Here is a 13,344-nt window from a genome sequence, read left to right as displayed (position 1 = left end):
AGTCTACTGCAACCACATTTGCACAAAATGAGCAATTTAGAATCAATAAAGGAACTTACCTCTCTTAAATTGGAGTTCTGAGAAAAATAAGGAAAACAAATTTCCCAAATTTTCCACTGATTGTAATTAGAAGACAAAGATAGACGAGAATTATGCAAATGGCGCACAAAATACTGAATTCAGATAATACAAAATATTATAAGAGGATTAAATGTTTGACAAGATAATAAATTGTACCAGCATCAAAATCGCTTTTACCAAAAGCAATCGACCGTGTTTTGACACATTGTAAATACTTGAAGCGTGCAGTAGTTAGTATACATAACTGAGAGCATATTAAAAAGCATGTAACAGAACATCATAGCGTATTGGAAAAGGGAAAATGGAGCTATCTAAAAGCGATAAGATAGAAAGAAATCCGATGTCGCAATGCAAGTTTCGATGGTATATAAGTGAACAAATGGTATAAAAGGAGTAACTAGACGTGTGCAAAGTAGAATATAAATACTCTATGTGGTGTCGTAATAAGCTTTTTACATGCGTGAAAATTGTCTTAAATTTCACATAATTTCATCAGTTTTATGTTACATTTTCACTCGTTTTTATTACGTAAGCGTGCAGTGGCTAGCTAAACGGAGAGAGCTACAAAGTGAACAAACGTTTTTGCATGTAATATATTTGCCTTTTTTCACGCCAGGGTATGTAAATAAGTTGAAAATAATGAGAGAAGAGAAGAAAGCGAAAGAAAGGAACAATGTGAACAAGTTAATAGTTGCAAACGAGATTGGAATTGTTGCTCATTTCCGTTTTAGTGTCCAAAATTGAGCGCAATTTCTCCTCAGCTTTGTTCCATAGTGGAGCATTAGGGAATTAAGCTGAATAACTAACTCTGTGAACTCAAAGTGAAAAAAAAATAGTGTCACCAATCATATGAAAATGAAGATATTTCTCGTAGTGGAACGGGTCACGAAGCCTAAAATCTGTCAATGAAAATAACTGTAAATTCAAAAATGTGAGTAAGCTCAATTCAAATCAATTTCAGCGCAAATTTTTTAAAACAATTTTTTGGAAATTCTTCATCGGAAATTTTTCGGAAGTTTCATCTAAATGGACTGATATACTATCATCAAAATTTCTTAAAAAATATGAAACTGACAATGAGTAAACTACATTCCATTTAGAAACAAGTTGAGATAGAACTATTGTATTCATAACACTGAAGAAAGCTGAATTTTTTAAACAAAAAAATTGGCATACTCTTTTGTATGCTTATTAAGTGTTTATGCTTCGTGAACGCTGCCATGTAATTATGCTTTGAGAGCTAATTTTGCATGGTATGTGATGTTAATTTCCCCTCTTCCTCCTGCAAATGTCTTTTGGGATAAATCTGAGCCGAGTTGGCAATCATTAACCCCATTGAGGAAAACCTTTCCACAATTTCCCCCACTTTTCCCCGTTTTCACAGACCCTGTTTTGATTGTTATCGAGGGCAACATTTTACCTTATCTACTGTTCCCGTTTTTTCTGCTTTTTTTCATGTTGAACTTGGGTTGAAATAGCGCCCGGGTTCTTTGTTTGAGGTAAATTCCGCTTGATTGTTCTCAGTCGCCCCTCGCCGTCTGAGATCAAATTAAATTCCAGTTCAACCCCCTCTGCGTGAGGTGCGCAAAATGTAAAAAATAGTTTTGATATCACTTTTGGTGAGCCTAGCTTTCAAAGAAAAATCCTTCAGGTGTAAAATTGGCCATTGAAAATGATCTATGCTTGCTATTTATTCTGCTATATTGAACCGCAACACAGTGCTTTATTGCTCACACAAGCATCAGTAATTCAAAATTAAAAAATTAAACATAAATGACCTCTACAAATATGCGAGGAACCATATAAATCCGTTTTTATTTAACTATAATCATCTGAATTTATTTTAAATTTACTATCTCAGATTACAGCACTCAATATAACTAGCACTGAACCTACAAATTTATTTGCTAACCAATAATCTACAGGAAAAAGAGTCAAATTATTAAAAGAAAACTGTTGCCATAGATGTGAAGAAATCAAAGAATTCAAACGAAAACTGGAATATGCTTTCTCAGTCTGCTTCAAAAATCATCAGAGAAGAAAGTACACAAAAATTTCCGCATGACTGTAATAATCACTCCTAATTGATATCCAAGCGACATCAATAACGCAGGAATCCCGGGTCGAGATGTCAGCGCCGTTTCAGCGCATTATTTTGTAAGAAGTGCGGTGAATGTGCTAAAACTATCTAAGAAATGAGCTGAATGCGCTAAATTGCGCTGAAATGAGCTGAAAAGCGCTGATTTTTCAAAATTTTCAGAGCAAAAAATTTTACATAATATTACGTTGAAATGCGCTGAAACTTTGTAACAAATGTATTCAAATTTCAGAAAATTTCTTAAATTTATTTAGCGGATTTAAACGCTTTTTTACATCGATTCCTCAATTTCGAACCATATCAGTTGGTCTTACTATAACGATTAATTTTTTTAAAAATGCGCAAAGACCGGTGAAAAGCGATAAAAGTATGTAAGAAATGCGGTGAATTTTCAGCTCAATTTTTACATATTTTTAGCGCACTTCACCCTAAAGTATGTATTAATATATATTCAAATTAAAGGTGTAGTATAGCAGGAATCAATGGTGCAGTGGAGTGAGTGAAGACTACGGCACTGAGGAGAGTTCGAGTCTCAGTGAGTGCTATTTTTTGAAACATCGGTGGTTGTCAGCGCATTTCGTGCAAAGTTTCAGCGCATTTCAGCAGAGTTGAGCGCATTTTTTGTAAGATATTTGCGTTGAAATCTTTGAAAATTCAGCCCACTTCAGCGCACTCCTGACTTAATTTTCCCAACTCGGGGAGCACAGAAAAAGCAAGCCGAAACAGAATCAAATTCCAAAACAACTAGAAGTCCCGAAGTTATTGTTAAAAATCAAAAAGTAGTTTAATAGGCACGAATGACACGAAATTTCAGATACAATTGCCAACAATCAGAAAAAAATAGAAAATATATATATATATATATATATATATATATATATGACGAGATTTAATTTTCAGCATGAAATTTGATTAAATGGTGGACAAAAGAGCCACGTCAGAATAAACTCAATAATGACAAAATGGTCAAAACAGGGTAGAAATTGAGCTTAAAAAAGAAAAGAGATAAGCATATCAGAAGAAGACAGAACGCTTTCATAACTTTCGCTATTTCTGATTAACATAAACCGCAAAAAATCTTGCTCTACTTAAATTTACTATAACCCTATGGAAAAGAGTTTTTCTCAAATGAAACAGTTGCAGATAAAACCACATTAACATTTTTAACGATAATGAACTGCATTAAAACCGACAAAGCGGCAACTCAAATAACTAATCAGGATTGTTTAGATCGTTTGGAAAAAAGTGTGGTCTGAATTAAATCAAAGCTGGTCACAGTTATAGATAAACACATTAGTTTAACACAAACTCCTTACCTCTGTAAGATAAAAAAAAATCACATCGCTAAACATCTTGCTCTAATGCATATCACGCGTAGAAATAAATAGCAGAAGCATGATGTCTACACAGAAAGAAGCCACTGTCAGAGTTTTTAAAAGATCTTTAAACGAGTTTTCGGACAACACTGAAACTAATTCAATAGTTGAAATTAACTCGGTTCCATTAACCAAAATTAGATTTGATATTTATTCTGCAAAAAATAGTAATGAAATGAAACCAAACACGGTTTCTATATGCTTGGTTCTGCCCATTTTGGGGAGGTTCAGTTATGATTTATATTTTCCAACGGATCTCATACAGAAAAGATCGCAGTAGTATTTGAAAAACGTAATGCTCCTGTCTCGAAAACTTAGTCAATTCTTTTTGGAACTTATTTGGGATTGATCAGAGGCGTATACCAGGAACGATTGTAGAGGAGCGCAGGCGTACTGTTACACTTAGCTACACTACCGAAAGAAAAAATTCTTTGCAATGCATCTGTCTTGCCAACATTTGCTTCTGAATTAAATATTTGACGCGAAACCCCATTGGATAGAGGGGTCAAATAAGTGCATGATTACCTAAAAGCCAATGATTTGCTGGCGGTACCATTTGACAAAGGCTGTGGTTTTTATGTGATGAAGAAGTCAACGTACAGGAAAAAACTTGATGAGGTGCTGAACTCAGATCAGTTTCAAAAAATAGATGGAGCAAAAGATGAACTTGTGATCAAAAATGAAAAACATATCAATAACAGCCTGCAACAGTTAATGAAGCAAGGGAAAATTAGTGACAAAATTTATCAAAGACTCAGGTCAACAGGTTCGCAACCAGCGAGACTTTATGGCCTGGCAAAGGTACATAAAAAAGATACACCTCTCCGACCTGTTCTTTCAATACCTGGTAGCAGCTAGCAAGAATGTCAATGTAATGGTCACCCAAAAAATTTTACAGAAAATTTACGCCAAAGTCATTTATCTATTTGGCGCATTCAATCTGATAATTTTATACTTGAAAAGTCAATTCATGGTCAGCGCGATTTGTTAGAGAAATTTTCATAAAACTGAGTTTCGTGAAATTAAAAATGAAGGCAAGTTTTTATCTTTCCAAGTGATGGCACTTAAAATATCAATTTGTAAAACTGTTTCTAGCGTTTCCTAGCCAATAATTTTAGTGTCCTCCGCAAATAAAAAACTTTCATTTAAAAAACTTTCAAGAAATCATTCATATAAAACGAGAACAGAAGAAGCGCCCAGGTTCACTTAATTTGACCTAAATTTTGAAATACATACCTTTTGTTTGGTGTCCAGTGGAGTACAATTTGAATAATTGGAGCAAATTCTTTTAAAGAAGAAACCAATAGATTTTATGAACAAAATATTTCAAGTTAACCGTGCGGAACGCTTTCGAAATAATCGGCTAATGCAAAAACCATGCTTTGTTGGCTTTGAATCAATAGCTTGAAAAGTTTTTACGCCAATGTTTCAAACACTAATGACAAGAACGTAACCATTGCAGTAGAGGGACAAATTTTGTTAACAAGTTGGCTGCCGCTGATAGGAGGATTAAATGAGACCTTTTTACATGCCTGGAAACTGCACCTAGTAATCGAACAACTGGTAATGATTAGGATGTGTTTTATTAGGAATGGTGCAGCTGTTTTTTTAATGAAATCAGGTAAAAACTGGTCAACGGTATTCGAACTTCACTAAATTTCAGAGACTTCTTTAAGAGCTCTTTTTGGAAAAATGTGATATTATCTATGCAAATAAAATTACTGGAACTTTTGGGCACTTTTAGTATCATTTTTTCTTGCAGAAAATGAGGTGTAAAATGACTTTTTTGAAAGCTTCACATATGTACTGAAGTCCATTAACCTGTTTGCTTTTATACATGATTTTTTTTCTGGCAATGAAATTTCTTTCGAGATATTTCTAAGTAGTTTGTAAGCTTCATTTGGATTCCAGCGTTTAAATTCTTCAACGAACTCTCGTCTATGCAAGGGGAGATCAATTTTTTAAAACATTATTATGACAAAGTTACTACGATTACTCGGAGGTTGCAAAAGACGAGTAGAAGACGAGCGGGCGCAGAGAGATGGATGAAGATAAATAGAGAGATGGAATGTGGTTATCTGTTTAAGTTTTAAACTGAACTTTGAATTTGTAGATTGCATCACATTGTTGAACAGGGCCAAGATTAATTTAATTTTGTTCGATTGAAAACTTATTTATTGTAGTAGTGGTTTTGGTGTGCGGTACGGAACCAAAGTGTTACAGAATGCTGCTACCAGAAACAGAGCATGTTTAGCTCTCAAAAATTCAGGTTGTATTCCAAGAACATCATCGTTTGGTTTGGAAGTTTCATTTAAAAAAAATGAAATCTGAGGAGCTGGCATTGTTGTACGTCTGTCGGAGAGAGAGAAGTATTAATCAATGTTTCAATTGGCGGCAAGATTTGTTACAAATCAGTTGGTTTATATAGCATTATGTTCCCGCAATCATAGCTTAATGGTTGTGACATTCTCAACTCGAACTGCAACTTTTAAATCAAAAATCGGAAAGTATCGGAAGTCATTCTTCACGTCCTTCACCCCCCTTTCGGGTTGGGTGTCACCTAAGAGAGCCGCGCAAAACCTAGCGTGTTTTGTTTTCCCTAACCCCTTGGTGAGGACAACTGCGATCATGAGGTCAGTTTGCAAGTATTTCAATTCTAGCTCTCCCCTTTCTACAAGCTCCCTTATGAAATGAAGTTTAAGTGCAAAGTGTTTTGTTTTTCCATAGTGAGCGGACTGCTTGCTGAACAATATGCATGCCTGGTTGTCAACGAAAATCTCAATAGAATTTGCACCTCAACGCTTAAGTCCTGAAGCAGATCTCTCAAGTGAATGGCCTCCTTTGTTGCCTCTACTGAGGAATTCATTTCGGCTTCTGCCGTTGATGTAGCCACACATCTTTGAACCTTTGTTGACCAGCTGACAACGGCTGAGGTACTACTAACTTTGAAACAATAACCTGAAGTGCTTTTCATATGGTCTAAATTTCCCGCCCAATCGGCATCGGAGAAGCACTCTAAGGTTAACTTGACTCCCTTCCTAAAAACTAAACTCTTTGACTTAGAACCTTTGAGGTATCTCAAAACTCTTTTTCCGGCTTTCCAGTGCTTTTCCCCTGGATTCTCAACAACAGAACTTAAGAAGTTTGCCGCAAAAGCAATGTCTGGTCTACTTGAGCAAGCTAAATAATTCAAGCAACCCACTAAATTTCTATAATCAAAACTTTTCAAGCGCTCTTGCTCTTCACTCCCCTCCTGAGGGCAGTCTTCTCTTGTTAGTTTTATTTCTGCAAGTGGTGTCTCTACTGATTTGCAAATTTCTAGTCCAAATCTCTCTAACAGCTTATCAATATACTGTTCTTGGTTGATTTCACTTGAATTTTCCTTTTTCACAATTTTCATTCCAAGAAACCAACAAAGATCCCTACAATCAATTATTTTGAAATCCTTAGACAGCTCACTCTCAAACCAAGCTGAGAAGTTTTCCTGAAATTCACAGCTTATTATATCATCTACCCACAAACAAACTGCGCCTTGAAGTTGTCTTTCACTTTTCTCTATGAACAAACAATTATCATGAACCGAAGATTCAAAACCTTTAGCTACCAAAAAGTTTCTAAATGTCTGACAACAATTCCTTCTTGACTGCTTAAGACCGTAAAGACTTTTCTTCATTAAACAAATAAGAGGTTTTCTTTTGTTGTCTAATTGCTCAAAACCTTCTGGTTGTTTCACGTAAATTTCTTCAGCTATATATGCATTAAGATATGCCGTTTTTATATCCATTTGTCTTATTTTCGACCCTTTTTGAACAGACAAGCTCACAATTAAACGAATTGTTGACAACCTAGTCGTTGGTGAGTATGTCTCATGAAAATCCTTCCCTAAGAACCTTGCTCTGAATCTACTTAACTCCCATAACTTGGACCATATTTAACTCCAAAATGCCATCTACTACCCACTACTTTTGCTCCATTATCCTCAACTAGATCCCAAACCTTTTTTTGGCTCAGTGGAATATATTCGTCCTGCATTGCCTTCCTCCAGTTTTCATTCTTGAGCGCCTCTTTTGCGTTTTTAGGTAACAAATTTTGATCATCAATTTCACTTAAAAAAACTATTTCACTCATCTCTTTGTTTACCTCATGTTCTACATTTGCCTGTTCATTCACTCCGAAGTAATAGTTGTTCTCGTCAAACCTTGCATTCCTTGTTTTTTGAACCTTAAGCTCGCCGCGATCGTTTTCTATTCCTATCAGAAAAGAAATACTATCGAGTGCATAACCTAAGAAAATTCCCTACTTCGTTTTCGTTTTTCTGTCTATTCTGTTTCTGAACTGTTTCTCTATGAAAGGGTAAGCAACACAACCGAACACTTTCATGAAACTAAGATTTGGTTTCTCGCCATACATGGCTTCATGAGGGGTTTTCTTTATTGCCGAATGATAGCAAAAGTTTTCCAAATAGAACGCCATGTTGAGCGAATAAGTCCAATACTTTTTCTCTAAAGAAGCCTGATCTCCTAAACATCTAGCAGTTCCTACAGTGACGTCCCAAAGTTTTTCAATTTTACCATTTTCTTGTGGCGTGTATGCCGCAGAATTCTCAAGCCTGATTCCTTTTGGCCGGGTAAACTTTTTTTTAAGTCGCTAGATATGTACTCTTTTGCACCGTCTGATACTAAAGTTAAAGGTTGGCCTACATCTGCACAAAATTGTTGAAATTTCTCTAGAGTCTCGTCCCTTGAGTTCATAAAGTAAACCCTAAAATATCTACTGAAGCTATCAACAAATCCTATCGCGTACTTGTGGCCATCTACAGCCTCGGGGGTAATGGGCCCTAAGATGTCTGTGTGCACAATGTCCAACACTGTTTGTGCTCTTGTTGTGCAATCTTTTGCTCTTGGTTGTTTCTTAGCCTTATTTAACTCACAAATCTCACATACATCTACCGAACTGTCGCTGATACGCATTCCTTCAACGTGTTCAACTAGTTTGCTAATGTCCGTAAAATTGTTATGACCCAATCTTTTGTGCCACATTTTTAAGCTACTGGACAGTAGGCAATTTTCTTTGCAAGTTTTATCAATCTCACTAAAGTCCCAAATGAACAAATTTTTCTCCTGCCTAAATGGGTACTCTAGACCGCTTTTGTCAATTATGCTTAGTTCTGGTCCTATCAAAACTTCAGCTCCTGCTTCTTTAAGTTTACTAATTGACACTAGACTGTGTGAGTTTTCAGGTATAAACAAGGCGTTCTCTAAGATAATTTTTCTAATAACCTGATTACTATCCTTAACTAAAAATGCAACTGTACCTCGGCCACAAATCTCAGACTCTGTGTTGTTTGCGTTCAGTACTTTGCCCGAGAAACTATCATCGATATCGATAAAAATTTCCCTGTTGTTTATCATGTGACTTGTTGCCCCCGAATCTATCACTAGTCCTACTCCCTCATCATCAATTGGGCATAAAAAGAAACTGAAGTATTCTTCGTCTTTTGCCAAATTCTGTTTCTCATTTCTAACGCTTCGCCTGGCCTGACTCTCAAACTATTCATTCCTACACTCTGTAGCTTTGTGTCCAAACTTATTGCAAATGTAGCATTGAATTACTTTGCTGGTATTAGGCTGTGGGTTATGAGGCTTATTATTTGAGCGACAGAATTTTAAAATATGTCCAAACTTGTTACAGTTATGGCACCTCTTCTGCTTTGTTAGGAAGACACTTTCACTTGCTTTTTTCCTTTCACTCTCTATTCTTCGCTCAGTGTCGAAGTTGATCAGATCTCGCTTCAACTCATCAAGTGATTTATACTCACTACCGTACTTAACAAGTGTGACAAAATTATCAAATTCGTTCGGCAGACATTTCAGTAGAATTGATGTGACTATTTTTTCACTCAAACCCTCGTTGACTTGGTTAAGGTTAAATTTTAGTTCCTCTGCTCTTGTTATATACTCGATTAGACTTTCGTCGTCTTTTTTAACAAGGCTAGTGAGTACGCTTACTAACTTTTGTAATCTAGGTCTCTCAAAGCTACGGAATCTCTTAGTTAACACATCCCATGCTTGAGCCCCATCTCCTTTATATGGCCTAAGATAAAGAACCGACTGCTTGTCTAGCGCCGAAACAAGCTCATACCATATTTGCATTTGTTTTTCTTTAAAAATTTCTCTCCCTTTATCTATAGCTGCGTCTTTTTCGGCTCGTGAAGCGTTAGGGCGTGTAGAAGGGACATAATCTTCAAACGTGCTACTACCATCAAGGACCTTGTACAACTTAAGGACAAAAATGCGAGCTTCAAATTGCTCTGAAAAGTACAAAAAGTCTTCCTCTTTCCCGCTGAATCGGACACGTTCGTTCTTATCACTCATCGCTTGTCTAACCAGTCTATCAATTCAAAGCAAAAATTAGTCTCTAATCAGTTTCTCAATTCAAAACTTCTTCACTCGTTACTTTCATACAAAAACCATCTCTTTGGAGAACTAGGATTAAAAGGTCGGCAAACAAAAGGTCCTACACGCACACAATACCCTCTTGTCTATGTCATTACTGGTCACTGAAAAACAGCCAGGCCACATCCTTACAAGGTTCGACTGTAAAAGGATCCTCTAGGTCGGGTGTTATCCTTAGCGGAACCCAGGTTGCAATAACTTCACAGACTCAAGGGCAGTCTCTACATGTATCGACCCTTATTAGCATGATTATTTCTCCAAAGTTGTATCATTTTTCAATTAAGTTCAACCATATTTGTAGAGTGTTTAAGTTTTGCGCTGCTCTACAGGTTTAATACAATGTTTTAAAATCAAAATCTGAACGATGTTCAGCAAATCAGCGCTTCTTCAAAAATTGAACGGTGTTCGATTAGGTTGCGCTTTTTTCAAAAAAATGTCCGAACGGTATCCGGAAATTCACGCGCGTCACAACCAATAAGCTACCTTTTAGGAAAGTAACTTTTTACAAATTTAGAACAATTAATGTTTTTAAAACTAGGGCCTGGAACTTCACCCTGTTGATCCTTGCTAGCTACTCTTTTCGGACTCTTTGCTCTCTCTCTTTTGCTCTCTCTTTTTGGCTTTGCTCTCTCTTTTTGCTCTCTTTTTGGACTCTCCTTTGCTCTCTCGTTTTGGTTTTCGTCTCTTTGGCCCTTTCTTGTCTCTTTGGCAGTGTCTTGTCCCTTTGCTGTTTTGTCTCTGTTTTTGTTTGGCCGCCTTGCAGAAAAATGTTGTGTGCAGCTGTGCGTTTGGCTGGGCACAGTAACCTGATAAGTTGTGCATTGATGTGAGAGAGAGAAGTATTAATCAATGTTTCAATTGGCGGCAAGATTTGTTACAAATCAGCCGGTTTATATAGCATTATGTTCCCGCAATCATAGCTTAAAGGTTGTGACATTCTCAACTCGAACTGTAACTTTTAAATCAAAAATCGGAAAGTATCGGAAGTCATTCTTGACTTCCTTCAGGACGAAAGAGTTCCTAGCTATATACATATTACCATGAAGTACCCGCAAAAATGTTATGTATTTGGTGTGAATTTGATATAAGGGCCTGGCTAGCAGTATGGATTTCATGTAAACAGAAAAAAGTGGTAAAGGTGTAAAGTTCTTCCACGAAAAATGAACAGATAAATAATTTAATTATAAAAGTATAATAAGCGGAAGGCAAACGCACCCAGTATAACTCTCACATTGGAGTTCACTCACACTCCAATTCGATCAGATGTGGAAATTACTAAGAAATTAGACACAAACGGAAGCGAACTGGTTTAAGTAACGTTTAACAAGTCTCATTAGTTTTCGGGGTAATTTTTTGGCTTCTGATAATAAACACTGAAAAGTACTCTCATTATAACAGCATTTCCTCTTATTAACCATCGCCTCATTCTAGATCATTTTGAGGATAAGTTGTCAAGATATTGCTCAACGAATTATTTATTTTCTATACAAAATATGTTTTCTGCAAACTATTAATTATCTTTTTATGTTCTGCGGGTATTTTGAAGCTTAAAAGGAATAAAATGGAATTGACGTTAACTTTGTTAAGGAAGTTAACGTTACAAATCAGCCGGTTTATATAGCATTATGTTCCCGCAATCATAGCTTAATGGTTGTGACATTCTCAACTCGAACTGTAACTTTTAAATCAAAAATCGGAAAGTATCGGAAGTCATTCTTGACTTCCTTCAGGACGAAAGAGTTCCTAGCTATATACATATTATCATGAAGTACCCGCAAAAATGTTATGTATTTGGTGTGAATTTGATATAAGGGCCTGGCTAGCAGTATGGATTTCATGTAAACAGAAAAAAGTGGTAAAGGTGTAAAGTTCTTCCACGAAAAATGAACAGATAAATAATTTAATTATAAAAGTATAATAAGCGGAAGGCAAACGCACCCAGTATAACTCTCACATTGGAGTTCACTCACACTCCAATTCGATCAGATGTGGAAATTACTAAGAAATTAGACACAAACGGAAGCGAACTGGTTTAAGTAACGTTTAACAAGTCTCATTAGTTTTCGGGGTAATTTTTTGGCTTCTGATAATAAACACTGAAAAGTACTCTCATTATAACAGCATTTCCTCTTATTAACCATCGCCTCATTCTAGATCATTTTGAGGATAAGTTGTCAAGATATTGCTCAACGAATTATTTATTTTCTATACAAAATATGTTTTCTGCAAACTATTAATTATCTTTTTATGTTCTGCGGGTATTTTGAAGCTTAAAAGGAATAAAATGGAATTGACGTTAACTTTGTTAAGGAAGACTTTGGCCTGTTACCCACTCAAAGAGAGCAAAACGTGCTTATACAGCTCCCTTACCATCCATTAAAAACACGGGGGGGGGGTTGAGTTAGGTAATTCACTAACAGTCGACGAAACCTATCAAGATCTACCTAAGCCATATATTAGAGACTGTACGTTTTTCACGAATACGTTTACAGCAAACTAAGGAAATAATTAATTACCTGGTCGTAGTCGCAGACAAGAAATTTTCCCCAAAACTGGGAAAAGTAATTGACAGACTTAAACTACATTCTGTATTATTACATGTAATAGTGGGCAGAAACGTTACTATAGTATTAAGCATACATATAAAATGGCAAGCTACAATTTTCTGTTGCAATATATTATTACGTACACAAAATGCAATATGGCTAAAATGACGTTGGTAAAAAATGTTTGCTAACAATGGAGACCACCGAATGAAAATCGTGGTATTCCCGGGGAATCTTGAAGTGGAAAAAATATACCATCCTTTCCCATAAAAAGAGGAAATAAAAAATGACTCACGCGTGTTTTAAAATGTCTGTCAAAAGGAAGTGCAATACGTGATCAAGTGTAACTAAATCTGTGAATATTTATGGTGTTTGTGGTTGAATAATGAAACTGTTCTTTTTTTAACGGGGAAGCAGTTTATTTTTCAATGACATCACAAAATATCTTTCCCCTTTTCTGTTCCTCTGGTTCTTTACATAAAGCTACCTCATTCATAAAAGATTAACAGTCAAAAATAACTATGAATAGATGCAATTGAAAAGAAAATTAAAAGGGAATGGAAAAATTGAAAAAAAAGATTTTGAAAAACTGATTTTGTTTCCAAATTCATTGAGCAAAATTTTGCAGTTTATTGCAATGAACAGATTTCTTGGGCTCCTGTTATTCTACAGTCTGACTGAATAACTTCTCTGGTAGCCAAGCTTAAAAAGACCCATTGTTAAAAGCAACAGAACAGCTCCTGCGGTTATGATATCTGTTCTTCGCCTCATTGAACTTGTTTTGATTC

The 13,344-nt window shown here is 35.9% G+C and overlaps 1 protein-coding gene across 3 annotated transcripts in view; it reads right to left on the bottom strand.

Moving 5' to 3' along the window:
* The window catches only part of LOC142344660 (uncharacterized), a 50,620-nt gene extending 37,864 nt beyond the window's left edge, over positions 1–12,756 (bottom strand). Inside the window, exon 1 of one of the 3 annotated variants that reach the window (XM_075396494.1) lies at positions 12,527–12,756. The gene's annotated coding sequence lies outside the window, so the exon portion shown is untranslated. Of the gene's footprint in view, positions 1–59; positions 901–4,791; positions 4,813–12,526 lie in introns of those variants that run through there. The other 2 variants (XM_075396496.1, XM_075396491.1) reach the window with 2 other exon arrangements.
* Positions 12,757–13,344: the final 588 nt, after the last annotated feature.

This window comes from Convolutriloba macropyga, chromosome 8, assembly GCF_964194025.1.
Source record: "Convolutriloba macropyga chromosome 8, txConMacr16.3, whole genome shotgun sequence".
In the NCBI taxonomy this organism is placed as follows: Eukaryota; Metazoa; Xenacoelomorpha; order Acoela; family Convolutidae; genus Convolutriloba; species Convolutriloba macropyga.
The sequence above is the reverse complement of the archived record's forward strand: the minus strand, read 5'-3'. Positions and strand labels throughout refer to the sequence as shown.